Source organism: Gobio gobio (genome assembly GCF_949357685.1).
Source record: "Gobio gobio genome assembly, chromosome: 13".
Classification (NCBI taxonomy): Eukaryota; Metazoa; Chordata; class Actinopteri; order Cypriniformes; family Gobionidae; genus Gobio; species Gobio gobio.
In genome coordinates this window covers 45223338-45229090 of record NC_137106.1, presented here as the reverse complement: position 1 = coordinate 45229090, position 5753 = coordinate 45223338, and positions in this window count along the sequence as shown.

The following is a 5753-nucleotide window of genomic DNA, read 5'->3' as shown; positions in this document are numbered from 1 at the left end:
AAGTGTAGAAAAATTCCTGGGTTTTGTTTTTTGTTTTTAAAGAAAAAACTCAGTGAATCAACCACCTAGCAACCACCCCAACAACACCCTAGTAACCATGTAGCAATGAGCCCAGATTTCAACCATGTGAAATCCACCCAGAAGACCTTAGAGAATCATTAAAATTATAAACTAATGTAATAAGTCTGTGTTCTTAAAAGAGCACCTATTGTGCTTTATTTCCATGTTCATCTTTCTTTAGTGTGTGATGATGCTGTTTGAGTCCCTTCAGCGGGAGTTCTTCTCTATATCAGCGTCAGTGTTTCTGAACTCCCTGAAACGCCTCCATTGTAGTCTTGAGGTTTTTTTCCGGGAACGAACACGTCACAATATTCCTCATTTAAATAATTAATACGCAGAATAAAGGGGCGGGCCTGTTGAGTGAGTTAGTAGTGTTGAAACTGGTGGTTATGGTAAGGGACGGGACATTTCCCAAACACGCTCGAAGCTCTTGACCAATCACAACACACTGCTCCAGTCGGCCAATCAGAGCACACTGTGCTTTTCAGAAGGAGGGGCTTCATAGAGACAGGAACTAAAGAGAGCGTTACTGACAGACCGGGAAGAGACGAGCTGCAACAATGGAGAATATGGGGAAAATAATGTGAACATTCAAGCATGAAAACCTGTTCTCAGTGTTGTAGACAAGACCAGTTCATTCGAGTCAGAGTCAAGACTGAGACCAGAGAAAATCCACAAACAACATCAGAACTTAATTTGATTAACTTTTTAGTTACGGAGGCGGGTCACAGGTGTGGGAGAGAACCTGGTGGGGGTCTTTGCACTAACATTAGTCTCAAGTCATGCGCAGTTGCGCACAAGAAAATCACCAATCATTGGACGTGTCAATCAAACATCAATTTAAAGAATTATTAACATACAGGAACACACAGTAATAATCATGAAATATTTTCAATGGGACTCGAGTGGATTCCTAATATGTTCGAGTACGTGTCAATACCAAGTCCAAATACACACGAGTCCATGGCCATTCAAATGGTCTCGAGTTCAAGACCAAGTCCGAGTCAGTGTGCTCTGTGCTCAAAAACAAGAGCAAAGCTTTGTAAAAAGGGCATAATACAGCCTCTTTAAATCTCCACACAGAGAACACAAGGAAACCGCATTGATCCTGGAGCACATCAGCACTGTGACGAACAAAAAATCACCGTTGACAGTGTTTACAGTGTATTTACAGTTTTGTACTAAAGCCAACTACCAGTATTATTATTATCCCTGCTAGCAATGGACTCTTTTGACACTGCACTGCATTCGGACAAGCAGCAGCCTCCAAACACAATAAACAATGAGAGTTTGTTGGAATTAAAACTTCACTTTTAGTAATTCAAATAAGCAATTGCAGAGGTTGAATCATTTTCGAGGTTGATGTAGCAGAATGCTGTGGTTTAGCAGGATCTTGAAGCTTTAGAGGCTCAGTGTCACTGTGCTGACGTTCTTGTTTTTGCTTGCTGTCCTTGGCTTAGAGTGTGACCTGGGGTGTGTTCTTCGAAGCTCACTTTATACATCTGAGATGATTTATCGTGATAACTGATCTCTGCATAAGGCCTGGGAAACACTAGGCGGTTTTCAAATCTAAACCGGTTTTAAAACCGTATGAGACCACAGACGTAAAGACAGTTTCAACTGATTTCTAGCATTATGATCCTCTGAATGCGCACACTAGATGATTAGACCAGACGCGAGACCACACACCTGCCAAATGTAGTAACAATTCCTCAGACATGAGTTCTAAAGGCACTCGTACCGCAGCCATAGTTATACAAGTCGATCTTTCTCAATATTTCATTTTCATGACATGTTTGTGGTAGCCATGTTTCAGCTATAAAAGCACGCAACATCCGGTTGTTGAAGCTATCGCGGGTATCCCATCGGAAGCAGCCCGATCAAGAGGACGGTGGAGGTTCTGGCTCGTTCGGGAGCGGTAAAATAATCGTAATGACGGCACATGATATTGAGGATTTTTTTGAGAAGCGTCTTGCTGCAGCCTGCGGTGGACATCCAACCCGGCCCACATCCAAGAGTGACATCAGAAGCCACGCCCATGTCCAAATATTGCACGTTCTTATTAGCGTGACCCTGCAGCCGAATCTCAAGATCTTATTGGTCATGTCAGTCACAGTTCAGATTGCCTTCACCAAACACTGATCCCTAAACCTACCCGTCACTGTAACCTTAACCAATGAAATGAGCTGCAGGGCGGGATTTCTGGTGAAGTGGTTTGGGGATAAAATGTGGGCTTCCTCATTAACTTTGAAACACGAAGAAGCATCGAGAAGACTTAATGGGAAAGTTCACCCAAAAATGAAAATTATACCATAATTTACCCACCCTCAAGCCATCCTAGGTGTACACTCACCTAGAGGATTATTAGGAACACCTGTTCAATTTCTCATTAATGCAATTATCTAATCAACCAATCACATGGCAGTTGCTTCAATGCATTTAGGGGTGTGGTCCTGGTCAAGACAATCTCCTGAACTCCAAACTGAATGTCAGAATGGGAAAGAAAGGTGAAGCAATTTTGAGCGTGGCATGGTTGTTGGTGCCAGACGGGCCGGTCTGAGTATTTCACAATCTGCTCAGTTACTGGGATTTTCACGCACAACCATTTCTAGGGCTTACAAAGAATGGTGTGAAAAGGGAAAAACATCCAGTATGCGGCAGTCCTGTGGGCGAAAATGCCTTGTTGATGCTAGAGGTCAGAGGAGAATGGGCCGACTGATTCAAGCTGATAGAAGAGCAACTTTGACTGAAATAACCACTCGTTACAACCGAGGTATGCAGCAAAGCATTTGTGAAGCCACAACACGCACAACCTTGAGGCGGATGGGCTACAACAGCTGAAGACCCCACCGGGTACCACTCATCTCCACTACAAATAGGAAAAAGAGGCTACAATTTGCACGAGCTCACCAAAATTGGACAGTTGAAGACTGGAAAAATGTTCCCTGGTCTGATGAGTCTCGATTTCTGTTGAGACATTCAGATGGTAGAGTCAGAATTTGGCGTAAACAGAATGAGAACATGGATCCATCATGCCTTGTTACCACTGTGCAGGCTGGTGGTGGTGGTGTAATGGTGTGGGGGATGTTTTCTTGGCACACTTTAGGCCCCTTAGTGCCAATTGGGCATCGTTTAAATGCCACGGCCTACCTGAGCATTGTTTCTGACCATGTCCATCCCTTTATGACCACCATGTCCCCATCCTCTGATGGCTACTTCCAGCAGGATAATGCACCATGTCACAAAGCTCGAATCATTTCAAATTGGTTTCTTGAACATGACAATTTAGTACAGTGGACTCTATGGCCCCCACAGTCACCAGATCTCAACCCAATAGAGCATCTTTGGGATGTGGAGGAACGGGAGCTTCGTGTCCTGGATGTGCATCCCACAAATCTCCATCAACTGCAAGATGCTATTCTATCAATATGGGCCAACATTTCTAAAGAATGCTTTCAGCACCTTGTTGAATCAATGCCACGTAGAATTAAGGCAGTTCTGAAGGTGAAAGGGGGTCAAACACAGTATTAGTATGTGTTCCTAATAATCCTTTAGGTGAGTGTATATGACATTCTTCTTTCAGACGAAAGACAAAGTTTTAAGCCCAAAAAAGTGCATCCATCCAATATAAAAGTGCCTCACACAGCTCCCAGGGGTTAATAAAGGCCTTCTGAAGTGAACCGTTGGGGTTTTGTAAGAAAAATATCCATATTTAACACGTTATAAAGTAAAATATCTAGCTTCTAGCAGACCGGCTTCCGTATTCAACTTACACAGAAAGTGTAACGCCTCTCGCTGTTCAACACTTAGGCTACATCCGATGTCATATGTTGTATGAAGGCGGTCCACCGGAAGCTAGATATTTTACTTTATAAAGTTTTTACTTTCTTCAAGTTTTTTCTTACAAAAATCCATCGCTTCGGTCAAATCTCTACTGTAATCTCGGCCCATTCCTCGCTTGAAAACGCTTCCAGATCACTGATAATCTTTGGTTTTCACGTTACCACTGCTTTCTTCAAATTCCACCAAATATTTTAAATGAGATTTAGATCTGAAGACTGTATAGGCCACTCAAGAACATTCGACTGATCCCTGAACCAAGCTTCAGTAGATTTGGATGTATACTTTGGGATGGCTGTCCTTCAGGAAAGTCCATTGATCATCAAGCTTCAGTCTCTGCACCGAAGGCATCACCATCTTTGCCAAAATGGCTTGATACTTCAAAGAATTCATGATCTTTTGCCTCAAGATTTTCACTTCCTGCTACAGCAAAGCAGCCCCATAACAAGACTGTATTATGCCCTTTTACATGGACCGCCTCCGTGTTTGACCATGGAATTGGTGTTCTTCTGCTCATACGCTTTTGCCTTTTTTGCACCAGACATAACACTGGTCCAAAAAGTTCCAGTTTGATCACATCACTCCATCACAGGTCTATCCAAATAAGTATATTTAAGTCTGCCTTTTATGCTCTTCTTGGTCAAGAGTGGCATTTGGCAAGATGTCCCAACATGAAGGCCATGCTTGTCTAGTGTTCTTCTTTGACTCTGCATTGAAATGTTTTTTCCTCCTTTCATCAGGTCATCTTGCAAGTCTTTGGCAGTAAATAAAGGGTTTTTCTCAGTTGCTCTGATCAAACATTTTATTTCCCTTAATGATATTGAGCTTTTTCTTCAAAACCATCAATGGTTTTCTGGTACTACAAATTAGACTAACCTTATAAATTAGACTGCCAGCTGTGTCTCTAGGAACTTTTAGTGTTTTGGAAATCTTCCTGTAGCCATAGATTTTCTAATGAAATAAAAATAATTTGTTCTCTATAGCTTTTGTGAGAGCTCTTTTGATCTGGCTGTATTTGCTAGGGTAGAGTGGGGGGAAACGGAAAAAAAGAGTTTTGGAAAAAAAAGTTATGTCATTCTGAAAATTTTCCTTAAATAACACGTACCTCCTAACTACAGGTCTTGCTCTTCTCATATCATATACAACTTTGATGTTCTGCAAAACAGCAAGTTTAAAACACGTTTTTTCTTACTTTTAAAAATGATATCAGTTAACGTGAAATCCGTTTTGTCTCAGGTAAGTCACCAGTGTAAGATTCACAGTGAAAACTTCTACATCATTCTGGTCAAAGTAGTCCATAGCAACAACAAAAACGTATCTTGATTTTATCTAGGGGTTATTTTTGGGAAAAACAGTAGGGGGGCATTTCCCCCCACTCTACCCTACTCAACTTTAGCACACGCATGAGCTAAATGTATGTGTAACAGCCAAGCGGCCACCTCCAACAGTTTCTCTTGAAGCCAATACGGAAGTGACTTAAACTGCAATTCATGGACTGGTCACTAGAGACAGACTCCAGAAGGAGCAGAATCTCATTGAGCCTCATGTTAAAATGCCCAACTTTACAGCAGATTAAAACATGTTTACAGTCTGCTACAAATTGTGTTTTTTTGTCTATACGGCTAATTTTGCCCTTCATGACAACTGTGAGGGGGATGAACTCATTAGTTTACATTATATAAAGCCTTACAATTCTGCATAATTAAGGGCGTGGCCACTTTGAGTGACAGGTGGATAGCCATTTATCTGCTGTCTGTTAGTCATCGTGTCACTTCAGCTCCGCCCACGTCCCGCCTCTTTGCCCTTTTTCTGTTATCCGGGAGTGACGCGCTGTCAAGATGGCAACGGCCATC